The sequence below is a fragment of the Condylura cristata genome, unplaced genomic scaffold (genome assembly GCF_000260355.1).
Source record: "Condylura cristata isolate star-nosed mole 26May11 unplaced genomic scaffold, ConCri1.0 scaffold00014, whole genome shotgun sequence".
Classification (NCBI taxonomy): Eukaryota; Metazoa; Chordata; class Mammalia; order Eulipotyphla; family Talpidae; genus Condylura; species Condylura cristata.
The window spans coordinates 8221082-8240703 of NW_004567115.1; the positions used below are offsets into that span (position 1 = coordinate 8221082).

Here is a 19622-nt window from a genome sequence, read left to right on the forward strand (position 1 = left end):
TAAGTTTATGTAAAGCCCACCCACGGCGCAGAGGCTGTGTGAGTACCAGTGACATGGGCAGCAGAATTGAACCACAGGTTACTGGGGTATCAGACGCGGGCTTTGAGCCCAGAGGCATGACTTTAAGTCACTTATAGACCCTATAGTTACTTTCATTTGATGTAGTCAAAGTTTACTCATACTTGGGTCTTGATTGTGTTACCAGTGAAATGTCTCAGGAGATGGCTTTGCAGGGGACCACCTACCCTGATATACTCCACCCCTGGTCTAATGTTGAGTCAGCTGCCCTGTTGAGCCCAGGCCTTGGCGCCCAGGGGACACAGCTTAAGTGGACCCTCACTCTCATGACCAAGTGCCTGCCCAGCTATTTCCAGGAGCTGACTCCATGCGGGGAGGGGTTAAAGCTCTTGCTTGCTCTGTGCCACACACTGAATCTGTACCTCCAATTAGGGGATCACATTTAATCTTCACAGCAAACCTGCAAGGCAGGTGTTTCCTATGAAGTTGTACAAGATAAAAAGAACTAAAGACCAGAGAGGTTATTCCTTGCTCAAGGTCACAGAGCAAAGTTGAGTGTCAGGCCCAGGTAGAGCTGATTTCCATGATGACAGCCTCTCTACTCCCCCTCACCGTTTAAGGCCATCCCATAACTTCGAAGAGGACCACCCAAGAGAGGCTTCATTAACATTCTGTATTCCCACTCAAGTCTCACTCAGGAGAAATCCCCCATTTTACTTCTAGGAAGCATGCCCTGATCTCTTACTAACAATGTTTTCTGAGATGGTCAATCAATACCAATCTTACCTTTAGGCTTTCGGTTTTTATTATTTAATCGATCCTCAATTTCATTATGAACACTGCATTTTCACTACATCCCCTCCTGGCCATTTTTCAAATGTGGTTGTGGACTAATGGACAAGACAGACAGGTTGCAGACCGGGCTCTAACAAGAAGGCTGGTTTCCATTAAGCTGCTGGGATCAACCTGAGTCTCTGACAAGACCAGCCCCGCAGCTTTCATTCTCTCCTCAAGTTTAATCTGCTCTCAATTGGCTGGAGTTGAATGGATGAACTTCTAAAGTGCCTGCTTTGTGATTCCATCTCAAGATCAATGCCAATATGGGCATGTTAGCAGCAAATGTGCCCTGTATGGTTCTGGGACATTCTCTGGAGTGCCCAGCCACCATGATTGTAAGAACAATCAGAGCATTTCTCTTTGAAGAGTCAAGTTAAACCAAAAATAAATAAGGGTAATTTTCTGTTGGAAACATTTGATCACAACCACAGTAGTTCTCAAGACTCAGAAATTCCTTAACAAGAGGAAAGGAGAAGATAGGAGAAAAGGAGGGCGGAGAAAAAGGAAGGAGAGGCCCAAGGGAAAGCTAAGACCAAGAAAACCTCAGGACTTTCATTTACCTAAGTTTAAATCAAACAATTCAATGGAACCAGTGTTTTTTGTTTTTTGTTTTTTTTTTTTTGTGAGTCAAATGAGTGTCAGGTACTGTGCTGGATCTGGAGACACAAACAACTTGGGAGACCCCCAAACAGGAGGCCTGTTCTCACACACTCATTCCCCTGTAGAAGTGAGAGCAATGTGTTGCTTACTTGGTCTCTACCAGCTCAGATTGAGACAGGTTTCAGTTCCCTTTGAACTGAAATTCATGTCACTCTTATTTCTCCTGCCTCTTCATCTGATTCTTGTGTTTTGGTGCAAAAACATTCATGGATTTATTCATCCAGTCACTTACTATTAGTTAGGGCTGTGTGCTCAGCATTGGCAAAGCAATGTTGCATACAACCAGATCTATTCCTAGCCTAGTAGCTGCTTGTAGCCTGGCGTGGAAGACATAAGCCATCGAATAATCACAGAGCTACATGAAGGATGGGGGTCGCAAGACCTGCACTGAAGGACATCTCTCTGGTGCTGAGTTCTGGCCAGGGCTCACCTATGGATGTGATTGCTGAGCTGACATCAGAGGGAGAGGAGGAACACACCCAGGACAGGAAGGAACAGAGTGGGGCCCAGGAACCGGAGGGAACGGTGTGGCAGGAGCTTAATGGGGGTCTGACCTTAAAGTCTCTCAAGGTTCTGTGCTCAAGAGGGGCCTGGACTTGATGTAAATCTCTCGATCACCACCCTTGAAAACTTTAATCAAGTTATCTTCGAATTAGTGTTTTGTAAGCAAAGTCTGACTGGACGATGGAATATGTGGACATAGGAGACAGGTGCGAGAGGCATGGCTATTGTTCTGGCTGCCCTGGTCACTAGTAGCACCAGGAGCCCCATGAGGGCAGAATGCCGGTGCTCCCACGAGTGAGAGTTCCCAGGACTCAGAGCGAGAGCAAGGTAAGCATGTTAGTAAGTAAGGAGCTCGCAGCCTGGGAGTCAACACCTTTCATGGGAACCCAAACTGTTTTGAGTGTAGAAAGAAGGCAGGTGTCTTATAGGAAACATGAACAAAGCAAACAACTCTGTGGTATCCTTTCTCAATTCATGGGAACTCCCTGGAGTAGCCAAACTTTATTTACAGAATGATGACAGAGAAAAGGCAAAAAACAGGCAGTTCCTTCTCTCAGGGGCTACCCTACTCAGCGAGCTGAAGGTGGAGGGCACAGGTAGATGCTCACAAGGAGTGAAATGAAAGCAGCTGAGTTTCGTCTGCGTGGCAATTATACTGCTCTGTAAAGAACTGAATCCACATGCATGCTAGCACTATGGAATGCAAATTCTGTTATTATGGAAACTCTGCTCAGTGGTTAACCGCTCTTATATTTGCATTTACAACTGGCATAGCACAGTATAAAGATAAATGGTAAAATTCATGCTAATTTAAAATTTTAACTTGTCTTTACCTAAGAGGACATTAAATAGCAAATTAAAAACTCTACAAGTGCACAGCTGTGGAGGGAAGGTCCCAGGCTGCAGTCCTAAGGAGGAAGGATATTTAAAATCGAGTTCCCAGCATCAGTGGATGAACATTGGGTTGTCTTGAGCATTTGTGATGCCTGTCATTAGAATTTATTATTACTAATAAAGTATATCGCCAGGAGGATGATGTGCCTTGTAGTAAAAGATCAGACTCAAGGGTTTCCATTAAAAATATTGCTTTTCTAGCCTTGCTTTCCAATCTGCCACGCTGGGTGAGGGAGCTTCTGTGCTAGGAACTAAGTGTGGAAGAGCAAAAGACCAGCACACACTGAGGACCAGATCCTGGAAAACCAGGCCAGTAGCACCAGACTTCCAGTCTCGGGGTCCTTGTGCTGGCTATAGCTGAGAGTATGAACTTGGCTTTGCCCAGAGCTCTCCAGAGAGGCCAGACCAGACCTGGGGGTCTGGTGGCTGCAGCCCTTAAGTTACTTCACAGTTACTTTCTCTTCCTCAGCAGTACACCTCCCCACAACACCAGCAGGATTGGTATAGTTGTCTCTTAATCCTCTTTAAGATTCTAGGGGAAGTGAATGAAACTAATGAATGAAAGAAGATTTTTAGGGTATATTTTGTTTCTACTCCTGAACATCCTTAACAACTGGTTGTGTCAGTTCTGTATTTCAGATGAGGAAATTGAGTCTCAAAGAGGTTAACTGGTTCACTCAAGTTCACTTTGATGGTAAGAACAGATCATGGACTGAAATCTAGACCCTTTGAACATTCATCCGGCACTCAATTAGTTCTTCATGTTGCTTTTCGCTGGATGAATCTCTCATTTTAGGACAGTGATTCTCCACACACATGCTGTGAATCCCCGGGTCCCCAACACCCTTTCTGTGGGTATTACTGTATTAACAGGAAACTATTATTTGACTGTTACACTGTTGATATTTTCACTGATGGATTATTTATAAAAACAGGTAAGTTGGAGCACTGGCGCCATAGGAGCAGATAACTACATACTTTGCTACATATTTCAGAGTGAAAAAACAAATAAGTAAGGCCGATTTCAGTTAATGGCTTTAAGGATGCAATGCATATGATTAATTTGAGTAGCTCTCAATCCTTGAGTACACCTTTAAAAAATATTCTATGGGGCAGAATAGAAAGTACACATCAAACAACACCTTTGTAGCAAAACACAGCTGAGTCCCAAGAAAAGCATTTGTGTGATAAGTTGAGTTGGGTGCTGAACCTTTTTTTTCAAGAATGCCATTTTTGCTTCCAAGAATGATTTACAGACAAACTGTGATGATTCAAACTCGAGTGGAGCAGATACTTTTTGTAAGTAAGCCCGTCACGTCAAGGAAAAAAAACTAGGGAATATTTGTTGTCAATGATAAAATTTGAGCTTGTGATTCCGGAAAACGTGTGCCTGCCACAGTGAGTTTGACAATTTGCCAATTACAGTATTTAATAGTTTATTGAGTAGTGATATGAATGAATGAGACTTCTTGATAATATAATAATGAAAAATGCCAACTTCTCAAAGATTTATACAACTTTGGGTGGTTATCTTCCAGGTTGACAATGCATCATGTTATACAGTCATGAGTGGGTAAAAGATTCACTCATAACATGAGATAGACCGATTAATTTTAATGTGTCGGTGTATAAGTCTGTTAATGTAATTCCAGATTTCTTCTTGTAAGTAACCTTCAAGAAACTACTCCTTGTGGGGACTTGGTGTAGCATCTGAGAAGAGCATCTATGTTCATCCCAACTACATACATGTGTGAATCCCTATATTAATCTTTACATACTTCAACCTAAACAACATACGCAAGGGAATGGAGGTAGAAGCAGATAGGACTGTCTGTCTGTCTTAAGTGCGACATGGAAGAGATTGCAAGAATGCATGCCTCCTCACTAATTTTGTTTTAGAAATGTACTTTTTTGTCCAATTATGTTATATATATATATATATATATATATATATATAAAACCATGTCACAATTTTATTATGTTATATATATATATATAACCATGTCACAATTTTATTATTCTTATTTTTAAATGCATTAATATGAATTTGAACATTTTTTCAGTTTTGGTTTCTAAAACAGAAAATATCAATAGACATGACCTACACAGACAAATACTCTTGAAGGTCCCTCCTGGTGTTAAAAGTGTAAAGAGGTTGTGAGATGAAAAAGCTTGAGAACTGCTATTTTTGTGATTCACCAACCATAGTTTTCACTCAGATTGTGATTCCACATCTTATTCCTGCTGCTTGAAATGTGAGACACCACTTCACAGAGAGCATCCCAATTTAGAGCAACTGGATTTGCTTATATCCCACAGCTGGGACATTTGTAGTGAGAGTAACTAGGAGGAACTTGATGTCTGCAGCATACGGGGGTGGGGCACACTCATTGCCAGCTTTTCCAGAAAGCACAGGTGGGTAAATCTAGCTCTTGACCAAACAGGCTGACTCAAGTTCTAGTTCTGAGTTTGATTACATGTGTAGCCTTGGTTAAAGTCTTATCTCTTTGTTTTTTCCCTTTATTGTTAACTGGATGATATACTTTTAAAAAATTTATTTTTACATGAATACAAGAACTGGGGTACAGGCCAGAAGTGTGGGGGTGAAAGGATTCATCAGAGACAGAGTGGGGAGCAGAACAGGCAGATGTACTAAAATACACTGCTGTGGGGAGCAGTGGGCAGGTCAAGAGAGGTCTGCTGCGCCATGTGGGTCAGCTTCCTGGCTGGGGTCGAACTCATGTTGCAGCTGCTGAGCACAAGCATCATAGTGCTGCACTTCAACACTTTGTGCCACCAGGGAGGCCCCGAAATGGGATGATATTAGTCATAGTTACCTCAAAGTGTTGTGGGATATAGGGAGGATGAAATGAGTGCCCAGCATGGAGTAAGTACTATATAAATGTTAGCTATCATCACTATCATTTTATTGAAAAATCACACACTTATGGCAAACTCCCTTTTCATGTTTCAAAACTGAAAAGGCTGAATGCAGAGTGATTTTCCCATCAAAACTATTTAGAATGTATGTCAAATGTGTCCTTAAAAAGCAGAGGGGCTCCTGGAAGCTCCTTGCCCCTATCAGCCTCAGCTTACACATATATATTTTTTGCCCTGAACATCTTTGTCCAATGACTGCATCTTATATTTGCAAAATCTCATTTAGGGCCAGTTTACTGGAGGAGGTAAGATTTGTCTGTTTGGTGTTGCTATGATCTTTATGGTCTTTATTGGACAAAGGTCATAGGTGCTAAATATCTTTCCCTAATCGAGTTGGCCTTAGACCACCAAGAGCCATCTTGCTGAAATATCTACACCATCTGCTTGAGAAACATTGCATCCCAAGCATGCAATGAGTCTTACGGAAACAAACACTAGGCTGATTCATGACCCCAGGCTTGAGGAAAATGATACTCTTTTAAGTCTTTCTTACAGATGGGTGAGGTTCTTCTAGATGAGGATGACACTGTCTTTTCTCAGCTGCACGCTCTATCCTCCCTGCATGCACACTTGGGGGACAGGGAAGCTGATCACACTGCTGGAGGAGGGCTGGGAAGCTGAATCCTTTAAGTGTACTCTACAGCTCTCTTCAGAGTCACCAGGAGTCACATTAGATATAATAACATGAGAATGGATAGATGCCAATCACATCAAATATTCATCATGACAAAAGTGCCCGATTTGGACTGGAATACAGCTAGAGTTTTAAAAAGTTGATTTTAAATCCTCCAACTTCTGGTAAGAACTTACAATTTCCAAAAGTAGGAAACTAAAGAGAAAGGCTCAATGGAGTTGTCACTTTGCCGCTCCCTCAAGTATCTGGGTGGCCAGGAGATCTTGGACAGCTTTGGGGTCGGCAGGTAGATGGACTTGGTTTGAATCCATGTTCAGTTCTCAGCTCTGTGACCTTGGGGGGGTTCCTGAGTTCCTCTCACTACAACTGAGGACATTACTGTACCTGTGTACTGTGAAGCTGCAGTGACACACTATGTGGAAAAAAGCTTTGGGAAGTGAAAAGGTCTTTTTATCATTATAATTAGAATGAATCCTATTTTCAAGCCTGCAAATAACTAGATGCATATTGGCAACTTACCTTGTTTTATTAGAAACAAAACCGAAGAATGGTGGGGGCGGGGGGACATGCCACTCTTTACAGCTTTCTGTCTACTTAGCATTGAGCAAAATAAAGCATACTCTCTAATTTAGAAAGCCGTTTTCCTAGAGCTTTCTGCTGAGATCACAATCTCCCTCTTTTTGAAAGATGAACGTAGCATAGTTGTGTTGCTGAAAAACCATGAAGACAACGCATTTTTCCTTCACTGGTAATATCCACTGAATGAATAAGAAACGTAACAACTAATATATATGCTGAGACACTTGGAGAGGTCCCCACGGCTCCACTAGCCACAATTAGGTCAAGTAGAGCTTGAGGAGATGTCAGGGGTCATTTTATCTGGCTGGTGTTTAATGGTCTGGAGTAGATCCTTCTGAGTGCAAAAATGTATTGTATCCATCATCCACTCAGCAAATCTTTCCTGGGCATAAATATAGTAAAAAGAAAATGAATAATACTAATTTAAAAAATTCAAATCAGTTCAAATCAGTGCCCGTGGGCCAGGCACCTATTTTGGGCTACTGTGGACAGCTTCTGATGCTCTGTGTGTGCCAACTACCTGAACAGAAGTTGGCGATCTGGGTGAATCAGAGACAAGCTCTTTGCAGACAAGAGCGGGAGGCAGATGAACAAAGAGTTAAATGCAATAAGATACAGCAAAGGTGCAATAGATGTCTGTTTTGGGTGTTGTGAGGACACAAATGATGATGGATCAGCCAATCTCACCCCTAAATACTTGCAGATTCAGTTTGTAATCCTGTAGTCCCCACAGCAGAACGTTCCAGCTGCAGGAAGAAAGGCATGTCAGCCTATCAACTCTGCTGAGCCAGTACCCTGTCCTGTGTGTTCTATCATGCCGTTCTCTCCTCATTTCAGTGCTTCTGTGTCTAGCCAAAGGGTCAGCGCTAAATGTCAAGTAAACTTTGATTCAAATTGTGACTCTCCACTGGTCTACTTTGTAAACATGTGGAAGTTTACCTTCCATACCTCCATTTCCCTATCTATGCAAAGGGAATGAAGCCAGTATTCTTTAGGTAATTATAGTATAGTATATAATATAATCAAGATAGAGCTTGTTTTTTTAACTGAGAATTTAGCATAGTATAACCTGGGTTGATTACTTTGTGTAAAACTGTGTGATTTAATTCTCATGCAGCTTTAAGAGCCTAAAGTAAAAGCAAACCAGCAAGTTGTGTGTCCTAACCCAGGTCAGTGGCTGCCAGCCCTCCTGCTGAACTCGCTGGTTCACCCTGAAATGTCCATATCCTGGTCTTGGGTTTTCAGATGTTAGAGGAAAGAGGGAACAGGGAAATTTCATTGGATAGGATAGTGACTTGGTTTATAATGGGTGAAATTTTAATCTTTGTCAAGGCTGTGTTTTAAACTTAGGGTTTAAAACTATTGGCCTGGATGCATTGCTAGGTGAGAATAAACAGCTTTCACTTCTAAGCAGGTATGGGGGCTTGTCAGCCAAGGGTAGAGAATCACATTTAAAAATGAAGGGATCTTGTTTGCTCACCGCTGTAGAGTATCAATTTAGTCATACCTGAAATCTATCTTGGCTAATTCCTTGTCCTTGATGGAAAATAATGGACATTGAAGTGTTCTGGAGAGTAAGAAAGTCCCATATGAATAGAATGGCCTTGCCATATACAATTCTCTGCATCAACAACATTTTTATGAACATCTATGTCCTGCAAAGAAGGCATCCAAATGGGTGCTGAGATCCCCGAGGTCTGAAACTCTGTCGTCATTACCCTCCAGAGGCATATAGTTGGGTTTTGAAGACAGAAGCTAGATTAAAGGTGTTTGAGAAGAATGAATAATTATGAGTTTTTAAGATAGAGTTGACAAGTATTATGGCTTCAGAAGAATTAACCAGAAGAAAACAGAATGTTTAGATAGAATACTGATAGGTAAAATCACACCCCCCCGCCCCCACCGCCCACCTGTAGAAATGCAATAAGGAATTTTCCCTACACTGGATTAGGTTAGAATGCCATCAGTTCTAGCCATGTCCTTCCTTTTCTCCCTCTTTTCCTCTCTCCTGCCCCTCCTTTTTCCCTCCTCTCTTCCTTCTTTTCAGTTCTGTGTGCTCCATTTATTTACTTATTTGAACAAACTGAGTTTATTATTCAACATTTGGGGCACATTTCCCTCACCACCACCTCCCCCATCTTTTCTCCTCCACCTCCCTCGGTGTTTACTGATGTCCAATAGCCTTTGTAAATAGTCACTGAGTTGTCTGCTATGCATACGTCTAGTATTTATTTTTAACATTCTGACTCTACTACACGCCATTCTTCAAAATTCCCTCCATTGTGCTGAAAATATCCACATTCATCTTTCCTTCGCTGAATAGTAGTCACAAGATAAAACCAGTCAGATAAAGCACAAGACCAAAACAAACTTGAAGGTTTGTTTTCTTGTCTCCATCTATTTTTTTTTTTAAATTAATGTTTCCCCCTCTCCTTTATGCTGAGTTGTGTCATGTTGTGTCTTTCAGAACCTGGGTAGGCACAGGATGAATTTTCTTCAAAAGGTGACTCTTGTTAGCATAGAAGTCACTTCTCACAATATGGCTCTTGAACACTTGAAAGGTGATTGGTGTGATTGAGAAACTGAATGCTAATTTTATTTAATTTTTATCACTTTAAATGTAAATTAAATACTCCACTGGAAAACTTGTAAGCATGTTTGATTATGTGAATCAGTTTTGTCAACTATGAATGATATAAAGCCTAAATACAGATTGAGTATTTCTGATGAGATTTTAGAACAAATGTAAAGTATATACCAGTTACTAAGATATTTTTACGAAAAATAGGATGTACAAACTCATTAGCAATGTTCTATTTGACAATGTGTTGAAATGATAATATGGATTTTTGGGTTCCATAACCTATATGATCAAAGTCAATTTCATCTGTTTCCTTTAACTTTTTAATATGTCTAAAAGAAAATATATTAGATACTTGTGCCTTGAATTATGTTCTTTTTAGATAATATGCAGTGGACAGTGCCATTCTACATAGTAATAGTATGCATCATTAAAGGTTAATTTTCCTGTGGAAATAAAGTAGAAAGGATGTAGACGATGTGAATTGTAGACTTGTTCTGCTTTAATTCTGATTTTTATTTCTCAGCATTTTTCTTAATATTTAGAGTAATGTTCCCTCTTAAGACAATAGCCCATTTGGCCTTCTTCAGATGATTAAGCCATATTTAGCTCAAGTTCCCAAAGTGCTGATTATCAGGTCTTGAATTAGCATTACCTCTTAATGACTCTTAAATGACATTGTTATAGGACAAAATATATTTTAAAATTTTAATGGTACTGAATATTACAAACAACAGTACATTGTTCATGTTCATGTGTAGAAATTCAGATGAATTTAGTTATTGGTTAAAATAGCTTTTCAAAAAATTATCAGCTAAGATAGAGCTTTTTGACAATAAGATACTGATTTATAATTTATTTAGTTACTCAATTCAAAAATCAGTATAAAAAATTTAATTCTCATAAGATATGAAAGAGAGAGTATTTGAAATAAAACTGGAAGGACTTAATAGTAGAATGCAGATGATAGCAATAATTCAGTGCACACAAGGTGAGACAGTTCAATACAAAATTATTCAATTTGAATTAAAGAAAGATTGAAAGTAAATAAATAGAATTTTGATGACCTGTGAGTAATGTGAGGTAGAAAAGTTTAAAACAAAATTGAAAGAAAAATATAACTCTGGGGTTCTATGGGCTGATAGCAAAAAAAGTTAATGTAATAGCTTATTGAGTCTTAGAAAAAGAAAAATGAAATTGAGGTTAAACTATACTTATGAACAATAAAGCTGAAGATAAAGAGAAAGAAGTCACAGAAAAATGTCATATACATGGATACAGTGATTGTACTGGTTCCACAAACCAGTGAAACACAAACTTTATAAATTAATGAAAATAAGCCAAACAACGATCACATTACTCTATAAATTCTGAAAGCAAAAATAAATTTCAGAAAGGAAGGTGAAGACAGGTTAGTTCATCTCTACCATACTGGGCCTACAAGAAATGCTAAGGTTTTTTTTTTTTTTTTTTTTTTTTCCTTCTTGTCAAAGAGAATGATGCTGGGGAAACACAGGTCTCCAGGAATGAAGAAAGAGCATAATAATTGTTTCTGAGCAAATCTCAGATGAATACCCCACCCCACCTCTTTAAATGTGTGTGTGTGTGACTGTTGAGAGTAAAATTATAACACTGTCAGTGGGGCTTATAACATGTAGCTATAATACCCGTGACCACTGTAGCATAAAGAATCACAGGAGAGGAATGGTAAATGGACCTACAGGTTGTACAGGTTCTGCAGTTTGCACAAAGTAATGAAATAACAATTCTGGGAAGACTGAAAATTTATATATAGAGAGAGAGCAAGCAAACTCTAAGACAAAAATGAAAAATGAACTAAAAGCTCAACAGATAAATATTTAGAACTAAGTTCTAATGATTATTCAAATAATCTCAACAAAGGCAGGAAAGGAATAACAGAAAAAAAAAATCAAAGTGCAAATAGAAAACAAAAGATAAAATGGGAGCTCTAAATCCAACCACATCAATAATTACATTAAACATTCCAATACAAAGGCAAAAGTGATCAGAATGGGTAAAATCAGAAAACTCAGGTATATGCTTCCTGTTTATAAGAGATGCACTCTAAATAGTAAAACACAGGTAGATCAAAATAAATGGGTAGGAAAGATATCCAATATAAAATACCAAAATAGGGAGGCTAGAGCAGCTAATTAATAGCAGGGGAAATTAATATCAAACTAAGTTATTACTAAAGCAAGGCATGTTATTATTATAAAGGGAAGAGACAGTAATCATCAAAGCATAGGCGTCTAATTATAGCCTTAAAACACAGGAAGCAAGATGGACAGAATTAAAGAAAGAGAGAACTGGTTCTATAAGCATAGTAGGATAATTTTAGCAATTGCTAGAACGATAGAAAAACACATGAAAGGCACAATAATAGAAACACACTATCAACTGCTTTGCTCCAAGTGGTATCAGCAGAACCTCACATCCAACCTGCAACATACATAGTCATTTCAACCTCACATGTCATGTGTGAAGGCCCTAGGCTGAGCCACAAATGAGTTCGAATTAATTTAAAAGATTGAAATCCTAGAATATCTTCTCTGATCAAAATGCAATTAAATAGGAATTTAATAATAAGAGATTATTATTAACAATAAAAGATTGAGAAAAAATCCAAATATTTGGAAATTAACGTACATTTAAGCAATACATAAATCAAAGAAGAAATTGAAAGGGAAATTAGCAATTAATTGGAACTGAAGATAATAGGAATACAACATCAAATATACAGAATACAGTTAAGTGCTTAGAGAAGTTTTAACTTTAAATGCTTATAAAAGATCTAAAATGAAGAAGCTAGGGAAAAAAAAGAGTAAAGTAAATCCAAAGTATGTAGTTGACAAAAATCATTGATTAATATCACATCTGAATGAGTTTGAACATTTTATATAAGAGTTTAAACAACTCCAGTGCCAGATGGCTTCAGTGATAAATTCATCATACATCCAAAGAAAGAAGTAATAGCAATCATGCATAATTTGATTTTGGAAAATAAAGAACACTTTCTCTTTTTACGAGTCTGACATTACCCTGTTACTAAACCCTGACACTGACATTATGAGTTAAGAAAATTACAGACATCTATTTGTCATAAACATTGACACAAACATCCTTAACAAAATATTAGACAATTCAGTACAACTCTAAAATAAGAAGTCTTAAAACTACCTCTAATTTATCCTGGAAATGCAAGATTTAGTCAATGGAATTCACCATATTAACAGGCTAGAGAAGAACCATATGATTATTTGAACAGATGTAAAAAGGAAGTTGCCAAAATTACACACACACACACACACACACACACACTCATACAAGACTCCTTGTAAGGACCCTCCCTGGTGGCGCAACGGATTAGGATGCAGCACTGCAAGCTAGTCACAGCGCTTCAGTGCGAGTTCTATCCCCAGCCCTGGAGGTGACCACATGGCGCAGCAGACATCTGTCTCGCCTGCTGCTCCCCGCAGCAGTGCACTTCGTCGATCTGCCTGTTCTGCTCCCCACTCTGTCTCTGGTGAAGCCTCTCACCACCCCTGCACCTCTGGCTTGTACCTCCAGTTCTGTATGCATAATTAAATAAATCTTTTTAAAAAAGGGGGGGAAAAGACTAACCATCTAACAGTTCTGGAGTGCTTATAAAGCAACAGGCAATATGCCAGTGACTAGACAGCACCCCTTGTGGAAGTACCAAGTTTTCTCACATTATACAGATGAGGAGACTGGAGTACTGGGAGGTTAAGAAACTTACCCTTTGTTGCAAAATAACCATAAGCTAACATTTAAATTCAGAGCTCCTTGTCTTTAGAGTGCAGCTATTTAATCATCACTGTCTTCTCAGTAGTATGATAATAATTATCAGTATGGGTGTCTAAAGGTAGGGTCCAAGTTTTTGTGTCTGACTTCTTTATACTTTCCTCTCCTACAGCTGGAGCCGCAACTTGTCAGCCAGGGACAGAGCAGACGCCTCCACCGTGGTATGTGGCTTCCAGGTTGTGCAAGGAGAGGGGCAGCCTGATTTACGTGTCTCCATCAAAGAGGCCAGGCTATCCATCAATAGGAATATTTAAATTACAATGGTATTTTGCCACTAAAATGGAGTCTAATTTGCTCATTTTCATTATTTAGAGGCAGTTAATTAAAAACGCAGCTGATATTTATTTTGCTGCCTTCACATCACTAGTGATTTCTCGCTACTGTGCTTTTGTAGCATTACAGTTTTATGACTTGACATGGCTCAGAGTGGGTTTCTTATGGTTGTATCTGCCATTACTTTAATTTCAACATTAACACAGACATTAAACTGCTGTAAGATTTCAGCCGTTGCTGGTGAAGCGTGAGAAGCAGCCGTGGTGCTTGTCTTAGCGAAAGAACGAGATGCTACTTGCGTATACCCGGCAGTGCACTGGCTATGGGAGAGAGCTGGTGTGGGTTTTGGGGCAGGTGAAGGATCCACTGCAAGTGTGACTCTGGCCACAGAATGGCCACCTTAATCTTGGGCCCATCTAGTCATCCTTATTTCCTGATGGTGGAGGAGAATTGCTATGTCAAAATATGTGCCAGGACACATGACATTTCAAAAACCACTTATGTTTCACTTTTTGCATCATGCTCATTTTGCAGTTCATTGTATAAAATATATAAGTATGTTTTTATGTGAAAATAACATCATTTGCCCTTTCATTTGTGAATAGAGCTAATGTTCTAAGTAATATATATCTGGAAACTTTATGCCACCGTGGTGAGGAGCGCTTCAAGGCAGACAGATGCCCTACTCTGAAATGGCTAGTTGAAGGTCTGAATAACACAGAACCAAGGGACAGTTAATGACAAAGTTTTTAATCTGAAAATTGAGGGGCAAAAAATATCCTACCCCAAGGGGTTTTGCAGTTTACCTGCAAACAGGAACCTGTAGAAACAGAAAGACTTGAAAGATGCCCAAATTGAGAGATTAGTAAGCAGCTGTTATTCCCTTCAGCAGCCTTGATCACCCAGCAAATGAGGTATTCTATTTGCTCTTGATCAACTAACAGAGAAATCTTGCAGCTATGAGGAGAATTCCTATACAGGCTTCAAAACCCAGTTTAGACATTACCTTTATTGAGGAGCCGGCTTTGGCTTCTCAAACTGAGATGGACACTACCTCCTTGAAGCTCCTCGATGCCTTCTTGCATTTTTCTCCCTATACTGCCAATTGTCTCCACATATCTTTTTTTCTCTTTATGGCTTCTGGAAGCAAGAATTTGTATTTTCCCATCTCCTTGACTTTATTGAGTAACTTAAGGGCTGACTTAATATAAGTTTTCAGGTGACCTTTGTTAGATGTCAAAGAAACGGTCTCAATCAATTCAAAGGGAATACAGTCTGATGATTAAGACCAGGATCTTTGGAATCAGAATGACTTGGCTTCAAGTACCACTTGACATTCCTAGCTCCACAGCAATGGTCAAAGCATGTTAACTTCTCTAAGCCTCAATATCCTCTTACGTCAATAGGAATAAAATAGAAATTACTATGTTGGGTTATTGTGGAGTTTAAAATCTAACAAGGCAAAGTACATAAAACATTTTGCACAACGTTGGCATGGGGAAACCCCTCTGAAAATGTTGGCCACTGCTAACACTAGTGGTAGCACCTTCATGCAGAAGCTGAAAATCATTTACCTCTGATTTTGAACTGGCAAGAAAGAGCCTTAGAAAGGTCACCATGTGGTGCCAGAAGGACCCTGCCATCAGGTTTCTCTGCCAGTTGCCAAATCCTTTAACCTCATTTCAAGATCTGCATGGCCCCTTACCTGGACTCCAGCTTGCTTCTGGAGCCCTGTCCAATAAGCAGTTTCAAGCGGACCCATCCCAGATACCTGGACACCTCTCATGTCTGACGCCATGTCTGAGCCCATCCTGTGGCTTACTCAGAACTGGGTGCACTTCCCCACAAACCCCCCTCCCCAATTCACAGTTGGTTACTGGGCACACTGACTGTATATCCTCTCACTTAACAATCAACTGCCAGGAATCACTTGCCCACTTGACAGATGAGTTATGGAGGCACAGAGCAGCCAAATGATTTCTCAAGGTCACACAAGGATCTGTTTTCCTGGCTCCTATGCTCACACTACACCACGATGCCTCCTTAGATGGCAAAACCTCTGAAATCAATGAGAAGCGGCAGGTCCACCAGACCTCGTATTTCTACTTGCTGACAATTTTGGTCTATAATCCATATGTAGTACTAAAGTTCCCAAATATTCGGGTGGAGAATCCCAAAGGAATTAGAGGCATATTTTAAATGTTTAATTCAAGTTAAGGCAAGTGTCAGGAAAATCCATAGTTTGAACTGCAGAAGAAAGAGAAATGGCAGCCTGATCAATATTACAGAAGTATATGGACTCTTTTACTGTTCTATCAATTCCTGGAGCTAATAAATCAGTGTCTCAGGGGAGACTCTCATAGTTTAAAACAAAGTTCAGACACAACTGTCAGATGTGACCCAGCTTTCATTCTGATCAAGGTGAGCGGGAGATGAAGGGCCTTCTTTACACAGGGACCAGGTGACCCTGGGTCCCTCTCATCAACTCCAGCACTACTTGGCTGATAACAAGCGCCTTGGATGTAGCTGGCTAATTCTTCATTTCATTGTCATCAATACCGCCCACAAAGCCCTGACAGAAGGCATGCAGATTAAAATGTTAAATCAAACTCAGAAGAGAAATTTGAAAATCAATTTTAGGTTCCTGAAGAAAAGGCCAGAGAGATAATTAAGACTCATAACTCCCAGCTTCAGCTGCCTCATTTTCTAATTTTGGGGAAAATAAAACCATTATTTTCTAAGGAATCGTTGGGGCAGGAATGCCATGGGCGAGCCATTCAAGCATGCTCCCCAGACTGAGCTGGGCAGGCCAAAGCACTGCAAGTCCATGGCCATGCCCTCAAACAAGCCAGCCTATCAGCAGACTCTCCCATCACACCACATGCTTTCATTTTCTTTTCTTGTACCAGATGTCCACCCCCTCCGCTTCCCCCCCACCTCCCCAAGAGAAAGCCAATGCAGATGCCAAAGGTTGGCTGCTTCCAAGTTTACAGTAAATAACTTGAAAGAGATGTAGATTACTTGAGCCCTGAGTGTCAGCAGCAAATGTGTTCTAAATGTAACCCATTTGCAGTTGAGCCAAACTCTGCTTTGACATTCCCTTCTCTGCACACAGATATTTCTATTACAGGTGCTTTGCCCTGGCTCTAATTTGCCTATTGTGATTCACAAACATCAGCAATGCTAATAGGATGCTTTATTTCCCCTTTGGGTCAATGCAAGATAAATTATAGCCTCCTGCGAGAGCTATCTCTCTGTGTAGTAAATACCCTTGTGCTGCTTTTTCCTTTCCATGTAAAACATTTGTGGATTAGAGTAGACTGTAGAAGTTACCTAAAAATGGAAAGAGAAATGGGATCCCTTCCTTCCTCTATGTAGGAGTATTTATAGAAGATGCAAGACAATTTACTTCTCTGGCTCCCAGCAACAAAAGTCAAATAATTATATTATCCTCAGTGAAATCCAGGATTCTGCATACCCCAGAAAAATAAAATTGACGTCAGTCATTTATATAGCTCCTCAAATTGCAGATGTTTTTATTAATTGGGAAGTATGCACTGGATGTTTCTGTACAGATTCACCAGTAGACAACTGCTTCTCATTTTGTTCTTCCAGGTGACTGGTTTAGAACTTCCATGATAAGCTTAGAAGTCAATCATTGTATCTTTTGTCATTTGTTACTCTCCCAGCCAATCACATTCAGGTATAGGAATAATTAATGAGAAACTTAGATACCACACACTGCAGAGGGGGGTTAAAAGAATCAGGACTGCTTGGTTGTCCTCCAAGTCTCTGTCTCCTTAGGAAGAGGAGCTGGCTGTGCACATACATCAGCTGGGATTTCAGAGCAGAGAGAGACTCAGCATTTATTCTGTTTCTTGACCTTCAGATTTTTAGGATCACTTTGGTGGTTTTGCCTGAAATTGAGGAAGACGTGTAATTTTTTGACTTCAAGATGTTAACTAGAGTTGCTTCTTTTCACTTAAATTTATTTTTAAAGATGATTTGAACTATTCCTACACCTTGGAAAACAAGACCATCTGAAAAAGAAGGCATTATTTATGTACAATGTTGGGCTGACAGTGTTGTCTTCACAATGAGGAGATAAACTTGTGTTCATCTAATTAAAATAGTACTTAAACCATTGATAAGTACATCACTCTCACATAATAAGAGAGAAGAGAGGGGGGAAGCAATTGACCAGCTGTAGGGGTAAATGGAAGGCTTCCTGGAAGAAGAGACATCTGGTTTGGGCTGGAAAGATGATTCATCACTGGGAAGACAAGAAAAACTTCCGCATTCCCTTGAGGTTCTCTTTGTGTGCTTGGAGCTCGCCAAATTGTGTTGGTGTTGGTTTACCAGCTGCCCTCGCTACAATAATGCTGAGATAGTAAATTACTGATTATCCAACATGGGCTTCAAAATTGATTTGTTCCAGCAGCTTTTAAACTGCTTAGGCAATCTAATCTGATCATAGCTTTCTTGAAACAACTTTACAAAGTCTGTTCTTATACTCAGTATCTTTCATTTGTTTAGACTATTGTGACTTATTTTAAAGACCATATGGTGGGTACTCCTAACTTTTCCAGCTTATGATTCACTCCTTGGGTCAGAAATCCTGTCTCTCTCAAGCTTGCTGTGAACATCACAACTTTCAAAGTGCTCGAATCTCAGTGATGACTAAAGATTGGCTATGGCTACATCTCTGAGTTGAGGATCTGTTTTCTGGCCACCTTAATGAACTATAGAACATTCTCCAAGCCCTGTAGTTGGACCCCTTCATTTCTCCTCCTTAGGGAACAGAATCATCTCATGACTCCCACAGAGCATATGTGCAGTGCGCTTCAAGACTGGGAATTTATGCAAAGAAGAGCACTTTCTGGCTTTTCCCTCCTTGTTTCATATAATTTCTTTATAAAAGTGAGTTTTGTTTTTTTTTTTTTTTTTTTTAGCAGTGTTATCCCAATAATCTGAAGCCCAAAAGGAATGAGATAGAGCCCAGCTCATGGACACAAACCAAGATAGAGATGACTCATCAACTTCTGTGAAAATGAACTAAGTTTCCTGACAAATCACTTTGATTAAACACTGCTCAACTGAAAGTAGACACTATGAATCACTCATTATCCCTGGATGATCAGCCTCTCTCAGCCTTATGTGGCCACATATTGTTTAAGGAAAGAGTGTTTCTATGCATTATATATCCATAAAATGGTCCCAGCACCACTGTGTGCAGGACCTGCCCTAGGCATGAGTTGATGGAGAATAAAACTGATAGGGTCCTATAGTCTGGGACCTGGTCTAATGGAAAAGGTAAATGACAAATAAATAAGAAGAAAACAATAAAAATAAATGTGGCTACAGGGCCCTCCCTGGTGGCACAGTGGGTCAAAACATAGCACAAAAAGAAGCTAAAGCCACTTCTGTATGAGTTCATACCCAGCCCCGGAGGAGATCCACATGGCAAGGCAGACCTCTCCTGACCCGCCCACTGCTCCCCATCAGCAGTGTACTTCGTCGATCTTCCTGTTCTGCTCCCTGCTCTGTCTCTGGTGAATCCTTCCATCCTCCGCATCTCTGGCCTGTACCCCAGTTCTGTACGAATAAATAAAGAAATCTTAAAATATATATGGTTACAAATTAGGAAAGATCTTACGTTCAAGTCTTTTATCCATCGTGAGCTGATTTTTGTGTGCTGTGTGAGATAGTGATCTACTTTCATTCTTTTACATGTGGTGGTCCAGTTTTTCCAGACTATAGATCTGAGGAACACCACAGGGGAGGGAGGACCACAAGGGTGATTTGGTGGTGGGAGAACTTTGGGGACTGCACCTCAGGGGAAAATATCAAATACGG

The 19622-nt window shown here is 40.0% G+C and overlaps 1 protein-coding gene across 1 annotated transcript in view; it reads right to left on the reverse strand.

Moving 5' to 3' along the window:
* CLSTN2 (calsyntenin 2) overlaps nt 1-19622 on the reverse strand; it is a 599321-nt gene that overhangs the window by 161493 nt on the left and 418206 nt on the right. The window lies entirely within an intron of this gene.